Genomic DNA, 11804 nt, shown 5'->3' with positions numbered 1-11804 from the left:
CATTGGTACTATGACATTGAATTTGTGTGTTCTCATAATCAGGAAGTGGGCAAAACAATTAAGTGAAAAGCAGTCATAAATTTGAAAAATTGCAGAATATTGGGATGGATGACCGTGATGATATTCAACAGTATTTTTCATTTCCTAAAACAGTAAATCAAAACCATTACATAATTAACAAAATGAACAAGTAACGATTTCAAGACACTGTCCTCCTTACACTGAACACATGAACTATATTCTAGGCTACTTCCCAAATGATCTGATTTCCAATGCAAAATGATGGCTAGATGTATCAAGTGAGTTCACTAAGCTGCAGTCTTGTGTGTTCGGGTTTATCAATACTGTTATGCAGCAATCTGAATCATCCTCAAATCACACTCTGACAAAACTTTTCTGAAAAGAAATCAAAGCACAATCTGTGTCTTAGAAAATCTGTTGTTGGAGAAGTGCTATGTATTGAGGGCACAGGCTTACAGTACTAACAGACACATGGTAACAGCAGCACACACAGACAATCACATGGGCAGATCATCATTGTTTTAAGTTGAGCTAACCGTTAACGTTTTGCCATTACAAGCAAGGTGGTAAAATTTAAATTCTTCTTAATGGCCTGCTTGAATTGTTGAATATTACGAAACTTCACCATCGATGTCAACTTAACTTAATTCACTCACTTTGGCTTAAAAGCTGTTTCAAACACTAGCAATTTCTCACGGATTAGTCCGTGAATCGATGCACTCACTCAAATGAAATATACGATACAACAAGGGTAACACTGTGTTGGGAAAATGCCGTGTGTTAACGAAGGCGGGGCCAGCAGAGGGTGATGTTGCGCTCTGATTTGTTTGTGCTTTTGAGAGAGCCACGCAGGCTGTTATTGAAAGCAGCATGCGAAAATGATCTGTATGTAGCAGTAGCATACGGCTGTTTGCCACAATATAGCGACAGTGTGATGTCATCGCTGTAAAGGGTAATTCAGTTCAGTTCAGCGTATGAATGGCCGCTGATGTAAATAAAGCTACAGTGAGCACACAGTTGTTGTCTGTGCATTATTGGACATAACACTGTAGTCAGTGGCGCTACAGTTTGAATTGAATTATTTATTTATCTGACTAAGGTGGCGGAGTGCAGCTCCGGAGCGTTCCGACCCACTTTAACCCCTGAGTGTAAATGATCACAGTCAGCTTTGAAAGGTAGTGAAGTGGTATTGAACAAAAAATTCATATGATTGTTAATAACAATGGGCCACTCATGACGTTCACTTGCATGATACCACCGTAGTTACCATGGAATTGTTTTGAGTCATCCTCCCTCTCTTCATTTCTCAAAGAAGATGTACATCAAAGGTAGAGTAGCATGGCTCCATTATGGAATAGGGAAGTGCATAATGTGTGTGTGTAGCAAGTATGTGGTCGAGCGAGAAAAATGATGGTGAATGGGAGCGGAAGGTTAGCAATAAGTTGTCAATATACAGTAAATGCACAGTATAGGCAACAATGTGTCATTTAAATACTGCAGCTTCTCAAGACCAAGAAAAGCCTCATCTGTTGTTTCCCAAACTGCTGTAAAAGTTAAGAGGGTAAACCCTGAAGTTAGTGACGGTGGGTTAGCCTAACCTTAACAGGCTCATTTAAGCTGGAATGGCCTTTAAGGTGAATCAGCTATTCTCAATTCACTGTCAATGTCAGTGTAAAAGTAATGAAGGATCAAATGACTGAATGAATGGTTCATTGCTTTAATACAAGATTGTGGAAGTAAAGTCATGTGTGTGTTAGAAAGGAATGTTCTTGTGTTTTCCTGTGTGTTGAGGACCAATGACACTACTCCTTGTGGCTATTTGCCATTTTCTGTAATCATATAAGTTATAAGAAATGTTTCTTAGTCTCTAAAGGCTATAAAAGAGGTTAATTTGGCTCTCTGTAGTTAGACATGAGGTTGCTTTGCTTTGTGTGAGTTCTGTCCCATTTCTGATCAATAACAATTTCATTAACCTTCAGATCAGTATGTGTTTTTATTTATTTGTCTGTGACCAATGTTTTAGCAGCACATCCACAACAGTAGCCTCTCTTAAACAGAATGGAGAAATGTGTGGCTGCTGAGCCCTGCCCAGCTCACCCCTACAGCTTTATTGCTATTTACAAAAATAAATGTGGGATATCCTATTCACAAATTTGTACAAAATAGTTGCACACTACTTCACAAGGTCTAGCAGAGGTATAACAAGACAATCATACATAGTCAGAGAAAACAGGGTTTGGAGGTGGAGGACAGAACAGGGTGCCACTTACAAACCGATGTTGCTATGGTGTCCACTCCTACTAAAAGCTCACCCTGTCTATGATTTCATACAGGCCAACAGGGCACAGATCTGTGAAATGCACTGTAGTCATCCTGCTGATGCAGGTGTTCAAAGAGAAGTTTGTTTTTTTTAAACACAGGGTTTTTTAGTGTCTAGTGAAGGAATTTTACAACACAAACAGCTGCTGCCAGGACAAACCTTTGACCTGTGTGCTGGTGAACAGCCTGTCTTAGCAGCAGGACTGATGGGAAGAGACACCGTGCAGTTCATAAGTCAGTTATGATGATCACAGTGGCTGTAGAGAACTGGCATGACTAAACCATTTCACTTTTCATTGGGCTGAACTGATGTCTAATAGCTGGCATATTGATTTGTTCTAAGTGTTGCAGCTCTCATATCCACTCACAACAGGAAGCATGTTAGAAACATTTTGTGTGATTGATGGACTGGAGGGCTGAGTTTTCCCACTTACATCACATGCACTGTAAAGAGGATGTTTTGTTGGTATCGAGGCTGAGTAAGGACAGAAGGACAGTACCAGGCATTAATATGAAACTCCTGGCTAGAATCCAGGAGACAATATATTAAAATCACTTATCACAAAAATAAATAAAATGAAAATTCCTGCATTCCCCAAATTAACTGAATTTTCCCACTTTGTAATGAATCACAGATTAAGATAAGAAGTTATCAGGAAACACTCACTGTGGTTGGAACAAGATGCTACCTTGTTTTTTTGGCACAATTTCAATTATTCATTTAAATGCTGATCATTTGTTAGATGCTTGTCATTATTGTTAATATCAAAGAAAATAAGTTTACAGTGTGGAGGCTAAAATCTATTAACTGCCTGGACTATGTGACCTCTGACTCCTGCCTGTAATGTAAATGAACAGAGTTTGAAGCTGCTACATGGTAGTTTCTTCCTTGTGAGACATGTTCGCTGATTCCAGATGGCTGTGGCTAAGGAGGTAGGGTGGTTTAATTCCTGGCTCCTCCAGTCCACATGTCCATGTTGGTACCCTGTGTGGTAGCTCCTGTTATTCATTCCATTCACCATTTACCATCCCTGTTTGTGATCCCATTACACTCAGTGTCAGACACGTTGCCTGATGATGATGATGTCATGTTAAGACTACTGTACACTGTGCAACAGCAGCTGTCTTGTATTTCACACTGTGTGAGATGGGTCTAGTGAAGTTTTGTTTGCAATCTCTGTCAGACTGTACAGTGAAATGCAGCACTACAATGTAAATACAAAAAAGCAAGCAGAGACGAGTAATCAGCTCACATCACTTACACAGAAGCCTTCTGCCGATATTCTTTCTGTCATTTCATGCTGATGGGTTTGTCAGATGTGTGTCATAGCTGCCGTCACATTGTGGGAACTTGGGCCTAAATTTGAGCTTTGTTTGTCGACAAATCTCTAATTCAGCACTCAGTGAACATGTCTTACAGTGTACAGTATTATAAGATCACTCACAATTATCAACTTGTATCAAAGCATGAAGGGGCCTGACTCAACAGAGTCATGGGAAATGAAGAGAAAATCAGTGTGCCATTATCCTTTAGTTACTTGTGGCCACAATGTTTGCTTTTAAATACTCTTGCCATAAACCTGCAGGTTTTGATTTATTATGCCATGCAGTTTTAAAGTATAGATAATGGGGCAAATACAATGAGTCAATTGAGTTGAAAGCAGAGGAGAATGACATGGCAAAATAATTGTTGAAGTTAGGTTGTTTTTATGTCAAGCTGAGTCTAAAAAGAGGGCATCAGTGTGTACTTGCTTTATATACAATAGAAACACAATCATTTAAAAAGTTCCACTCAAACAAAAATGCTCTTTGGAGGCAAAGTACTCAAGTACCCCTCTTTACTGACCACTGGTACTGATATAATAAACATATTAGCATTAGCATTGTACCACTGATTCTCTCTCTCGCTGTTTTCATTTTCTTGAGATATCTCCACTCAGGCCTGATTAGGATGCAAAGAGGTTTTTTTTACCAGGCCTGCAAGCAAAACACAACATTTTGACTGAAGTAAAAGTGCTGTTCAGTAATGCAGACATGTACTTTTTGTGGTTATATCCTGTCAGATACTTGAGGTTAACATAAAGTCAGAAGCCATGTCTTCAACCTTCAGTCTGTGTGCTGTGTGATGTATGATGTGCAGAAAAGCCTGAAACAGTTGAAACTGCTCAGATTATTGACACAAACCAGACAAGGGCAAATTACACTCAGCTGTAGAACTTTATATATGTCATTCGCACAAAATCTTTTGTGGATAGAACCTAAAAACATTTGCAAATACTGTGCAATTCATGGTGCTATTAGCCGGCACAATCCAGGCTTTGTGGATTTTGAGCTGAAATAAAGTCATGGACTGGACAACACTAGAACATGAACCAGAGCCACTACTGTCAGAAGTAGAAAGAACACTTGATAAGTTAAAAACAGAAAAGCACCTGGTCCAATTAGACCAGCAGAACTACTGAAAGCAGCAGGATCCTCAGTGGCTCTCATCGTGCAGTGCATTGTCATGCCATCTGGAAGACTAATCTGCCTATATTCCATTTTCCAAGAATGGGGACCTCCTGTAGTGCAGTAATTACAGAACAATTGCATTGAGCTTGTGTTAGTGTTTGGGTCTTTTCCCCCCAAATATTGAATAAAATAAAACATTTGATCAAAAAATGTCAACTAATTACTTTGCAGACTGGCTCTTGGGTACATTAGCAATCTGCATGCTAAAACAATAGCTGATGAGCTAACAGAAATTAGAGACAGCACACAAAGATGTGACATTTCATTGTTTAGCTGCTTGTGTATTGTAGTAGTAAGAAGACCACCCATTCACCTCCCTCACCACCTTACTCTGGCCCTGAAGAGTAGACTGACTTTGAGGCAGTAATCTGATGTAGAGACTTATCTCATCAAACACTTCACAGTGTATGCACGGATGACGCTCAGCTCTATTAAACTGCCTTGATTCCCTCACAGAATCAAGATGAATTTTTGCCTCTTCATCGACTGCAGGCTTCATCATCAAACCAGTAATCAATTACAATTGACAGCTGGAGCATCTGCAAAATCTAAATAAATCTTAAGGTTATTAGGCTCATGAAATGGTAACAGTAAAGAGTTAGAAGTGGGTGTTTGATAGATACTGCTGCTCTGTCCAAACACCCAAACAATAAAAACATCTTATATATTTGCTTTAGTTGAATGCAAACACATATACACAGATGGATCACATGTTGGTTGAAGACAATCTGCATTATGCAATAAATCTCCTGCAATAAAATATGCATTAATCTCTTGAACCTCTCTTTCAAATTCAAATGAGGAAAGTGTATTTACAGGCTATATACATATATTCTAGGATATATTCAAACATTTCCATTTCTTCATTAAATAGATAGATTCTCTATGACATATGCATCATTTTGTGCAGATGTTCACAACCATTAAAAGGGCTGAAGCATTGATGATTCAGTTTATTAAGGTTAAATGTACAGTGTTCACAATTTAGTTATAACATCTAGCAGAACAGACTAGGTAGAAATGGAAAATAATGTTTATAAGTATGTTGTGTTCTGTTTACCTTAGAATGTTTTGTGTATACTTACATAGTGAGCAGGTCCTCTTCTGCGTTGCCATGTTGCATTATATCTAGCATTAGTACAATTAATACTGTATCAGACACTCACTCAGGCATGTCTGACCCATGTTTATTTTTAATACATGTTACAGTGCACAGTAAGCTCTTTAATAGATTTAGTTAAGTATGTTTTGACACATGCATACAGAGCTGAGTAGAACATGTAACCCGTGTCACTGCTGCTTTTCAGTAGCTTCCCTATATCGTATATGTACCATGTACTATTTCAGTGTTGATCTGCCACGGCCTTAATGTTTGGACATGATTTAGACCGTCTCTCTGCATCTCCCAACCCATAACTCAGCTGGTGGATTAGTCTGTATTATTATTAAATTATCAATGATCAACTTGATTAAAATAAAACTTGAGATGGGGATTCACAGCTGGGAAAACACTTGATGAACCAGCAGTTCCTCCCACCTCACAGCTCTTTAAACACAGAGTGTGTCAGTGCCTCCAGCTGTCTGAAGGAGACACAGGCACGTGTTCTCACCCCAGCTCATTCATCCCAACTGTCTGTTAACATGCTCCCATCACACAATGTGGCACAGACCAATATATATGCATTAACATACAGACAGGTAGTGATGCACACACACACACACACACACACACACACACACACACACACACATACACACACACACACACACACACACACACACACACACACACTCATACACATTCACATACACATGTACAGTAGATAATCGTACTGAATATAAGCAGGGAGCAGCCATCAGTCACTCTGCCCTTGCAGTTCCCTTCATCGTCTGTGTGTGTGTGTGTGTGTGTGTGTGTGTGTGTGTGTGTGTGTGTGTGTGTAAGGGGCTGGCCCTGCACCAACCTGGCTCATTATACACACTGACTAATGAACCAGCAGACACTCTTGTGGTGACACACAAAGCAATGTCAAAAAGACGCAGAGGAACAACTGTCACCATTTCGCTTCATGCTATTATGAGTATCAAAGCATATCTCACATACATGTAAATCCAGGTTGTGTCTGAGTTTTAGCGAGTGTAGTAGACATCCAGCCTGGGCTTAGGACAAGGTGAAAGGTCATTAACTCTTATACCTTCATTGCAGTGCGTGCAACGTGTGTGTAACTCTTTTCATCCTGCTCTCCTTGTCCCACTGCTGTCATGAATACTAAACAGGCAGTTCAAGGCCAAAGACATAAATGTGTGTGTGTGTGTGTGTGTGTGTGTGTGTGTGTGTGTGTGTGTGTGTGTGTGTGTGTGTGCTGTAAAAAGAGCAGTAGAGTGTTGGGAGGCACGTGATTAATGTGTTGAGAGGAAAACCCAGGAGATGAGGATGAGTGTGGAGATGGATAAACAGGTGTAAGACAGGAAGATGCAGACTGAAAATGGATGAGTGAGGCTATTTGATGTGCTAGAATGAGACAAAAGTGTGACAGAGACTTAAAGATCTAATATTTTGTTCACTCCAATATTGTAATAACATAAATACCCTTTTCTCTGCGGCAGCTTATTGACCCTCTAATCAACATGAGGTACCTGATACTTCATTTTTTATACATTTAGGGATAATTGAGGTTTCAAATATTTAGTTTAAACAATCCTTAAAGGTCTATTGTTTGGCACATATGTTTAATACTGTGGCACATTACATCACACAGCAAAAACCTCAATTCATGAATAATAATTGCAGATGCAGCAATCCATGTATGGACATATTCCATATGACTGCAACCAGTTTTTTTTTTTTTTTTAAATCCTCAAGATTTTTATAAATCATTTTTGATGCTATTAATGATCAGCTTTTTTCTGTATGTATACTTTTGTTTTTTAAACAATGTTTGCAACCAGCTGTGGCCTACCTTTCAATTGGATGATGTTACATCTTTAGTGAGAATGTGTGAACCAAGCCCTTTGGAGCTGATTGGATAATAATTGCCACATGACCTGTGGTGCATTTGTTGCATTTGAAAAGGGGAAAAAAGAGATTTTTACATCTCGGTGAGCCATAGATGTGCTTTGCAAGAAATGTGTGCTGCGATGGCGTTGCTTTTGGTTTTGAGCATGCTTCATTGATATCAGCCTCACTCTTTACTGTTCACTCTCCTTACACTGTAGTAGAGTTGCATTAATACTGTTAATGCCAACAGAACATTCGACTGCTACTGCTTCACATTAAAAGCATTCAACTTGCAAAGCACAGATTTGATTTCATTGTGAAGCAACCACAGGAAATGTCCCATTGTTGCACCATGCACAGCATGAAGTCAGATTTCATGAAGTCAGGTTGCGCATGACATGATGGAAAAATGCTGAGTCTTGACTTCTTTATTAAAACAACCTTAGTTTGTGTGGCTTTACTGTTGTTACTACTCTATTTTTATTTAGAGTGTATTTAGAAGTCTTATAAAGGATAGACTTTTTTTAAACAGGTTTGGTCCAGAATAATGTAGAGAGGTGATTGCAGGTAGCAGGTCTTGCCTCATACTGAGTTTTGCAGGTGTAGGTTGGGCAAGATTCCAAAAATGTAGACCAGTGAAGCTGGCATGTTGCCTTCAGTTGGGTCCAGAACTCAAAGGGGGAAGGCAAACTGAAGACTTAAAATGGACCAAAGACCAGATCACCATTTAAAATATGCTGAAGTCTATTTAATTTAGTTATGAATACTTCTAGTATCAAACTCTGTACTTGGAATGTACGGGGTATAGATCACCCAATAAAGAGAAGGAAGATTCTCACCTCTCTTAAAAAAGAAGGTGTTGAGATTACACTATTGCAGGAAACCCATTTGGAAGATCAGGAACATCTTAAACTTAAAAGAGACTGGGTCGGCGATACTTTTTTTTCATCATGCACCTCAAGCAGTAAAGGAGTGTGTATTTTAATTAATAAGAAATTGCCCTTTAAACTTGAATCTTGTGTTAAAGACAGTAATGGATGCTACGTTATAATTAAAGGGCTACTATATGGAAAATATATCTCAATTCTCAACATATATACGCTCCACCCAATCACCCTACTGATTTTGTTACGAAGGCATTTCTGGAGTTTGTTGAACTTGAAACTGAATGTTCTATAGTAGGTGGCGATTTTAATTGTCATTTGAATCCACTTATGGATAGACTGCTGTCAGAAACTGGGGCCCCTTCAAAGAGAGCTAGAGCATTAGCAGCTACATGTGATGAGTTTGGATTTGTTGACATCTGGAGAACTCCCTCAGTACTGTGGGAAACCTGTAAAGTGTATGCTAGGGGCTTAATTACTATTGTGTACTATTAATACATTCAATAACCTAAACTTCTTCCCCGGAGTTGTCTGTGCTTTCTCGTCTCACAGGTAATCTGGGCCTGTAGACGTCCGGATGACAGATTCCAGTCTGGACCTTCTAGCTTCAATGTTTATTTTCTATGTGCTTCTCTCTCTCTCTCCTATTCTTGCTCTCTCTCCTCTCTACCCCAACCGGTCGAGGCAGATGTTCTCCCACTTTGAGCCTGGTTCTGCCTGAGGTTTCTTCCTGTTAAAAGGGAGTTTTTTCTTGCCATTGTCGCTAAGTGCTGCTCATGTGGGAATGTTGGGTCTCTTTAAAATTAAAACCTGAAGAGTACGATTTAGACTTTGTTGTGATTTGGCGCTATACAAATAAAGATTGATTGATTGATTGATTGAATTATTTCCTACAAAAATCACAAATCTCTCGAAGCCCAAAGGAAATTAGAAGGGGAACTGTCCAATCTTGAAAAGACGTATGCTAAATATCCATCTGAGGCTAATATGAGGGCAATGTTGGCCACAAGAGCATCTCTGAATTCTTTTCTTACCCACAGAGCCGAGCAAAGTATAAGATTCGCTAAACAAAGACTGTATGAGTGTGGTAACAAACCGAATAAATACCTTGCAAGACTAGTAAACAGGAAGAGTGATTCTCAGACAATTTCATCTATTAAAGACACAATTTGACACAAACAATATTAATAGGGTGTTTAGGGATTTTTATAGTAAGCTTTATGCTAATGAGGAGCCCCCAGGAGTAAAGGATCTGATTGATAAATCCATGTCTAAACTCACTCTACCTAAATTAAGAGATGAAAAAAGACAAGAACTGAATAAACCGATTATGAAACAGGAGGTTCTGCAGGCACTGCAGACCCAACAGTCAGGGAAGACCCCGGGCCCTGACGGCTTTAGCTGTGAATTCTATAAAGAATTTATGTCAGAACTTATGGACCCATTTCTGGAAATGCTGAATGATGTGTTTGTTAAAGGATCCTTACCTAAGACCCTCACTGAAGCTTATATCAGTCTCATACTTAAAAAGGGGAAGCCAGCTGATGAATGTCCATCGTATCGTCCTATTAGCCTCTTAAATGTTGATTTTAAAATACTTTCCAAAATATTAGCACAACGCCTTGAGAAAGCTCTTCCCTCCATTATTAATGTCGATCAGACAGGATTTGTTATTGGTAGGAACTCTTGTAATAATATGAGAAGGCTGTTAAATAAGGGTGACCAGACGTCCCCGATTTCCGGTCCCCGGTCACAGCTGTCCCCGAAAATGTCCCCGATTTTGACACTGAATGGGGGAAAAATGCACGCAGACTCAAACATCAGTTATTACGGTAGTCATCTAACGCATCGCCAGAGAAGACGTCGTATGACGTACAGACGTTATCAGGACGTACGACCAGACGCAGCAGCGTCAACAACAACAATCTAGAGGCGGCAAAAAGTAAGAAAAGAAGACCAGCGGTCATTAATGGTATGTTGTGTATGAACTTATTTATTTTGTGTGAATTGGCAGTAGACTTGGCTGTGTGTGTGTGTGTGTGTGTGTGTGTGTGTGTGTGTGTGTGTGTGTGTGTGTGTGAACTAATGTAACGTTAAAGTAAGTTGTTTATCTGAACTGAAGACCTAACGTAACTTTATAAAAGTCAGTGGACTAACATTATGACAATGTTTTCATATCTGTCATTAGTGACGCTGTAACGTTAACGTTAGCATGAGATTACCAGGTGATGACATTGTATGTGGCTCTGTTTTGGAAGAGAGTGAAGAGGAAGACTGCTTTGGTAGTGTAGCGGACACAGCATCAGTACAGCTCAGAACATCATCTGGTCAGAGTCACCTTTGACCCTGAGATGAGTAAACTCGACCAGGTTTGATATAGAGACTGACATGGTCTCTCTCTTGGACAAACAAAGATCCATTAACATTCAATGGAGCAACCAAAAGTGACAAGAACTACATAAAAGTAACGAAAGACAGATTTTGGTGCTTCCTTCGGACGTCATAATTTATCGGAGAGACTTCACTAACCCTTTCTACATCAGATCAGAGACACACAGACCGCCGTCATAAATTAAAAGACACTGCACATTCCTAACTCTCCCCTCTGTGTCTCCTGAAACCACACAGAGCATGAAAGTGAGAAAATGAGTGATAAAGGCTTAAACAAGAACATCTTAGTAAATAGTAAGGTTTAAACAATATGGGAATGTTTACTTAATGTGAGAAAGTGTTACATTGATGTTATGTTTACATTATGGTGATAATCAATTATCTATCATGGTATAAGTAGAATAACAATGTGATCATGCTTGATCATATTAATCCTTTTCAGGTTTTAATGAATCAAGCTGATGTTATATTAATGCCAGAATGATACATCCTGTGTTCTGTGTTACTATGTTATAGTATGCATTTTATAATCAGGATTAAATACTGAATGAATGATGATGATGAAAAGTTTCAAGGGGAAAAAAAGCTGGAAATTAGATCCTTAAAGTAGCTGTGATGAATCTGATTGGCTGACACACAAGCCCTCCCCAGGACAAAACCCAGCTGCACCCATCTGAAAC

The sequence above is a fragment of the Scomber scombrus genome, chromosome 5 (assembly GCF_963691925.1).
Source record: "Scomber scombrus chromosome 5, fScoSco1.1, whole genome shotgun sequence".
NCBI lineage: Eukaryota > Metazoa > Chordata > Actinopteri > Scombriformes > Scombridae > Scomber > Scomber scombrus.
This window is presented reverse-complemented; position numbering follows the sequence as displayed.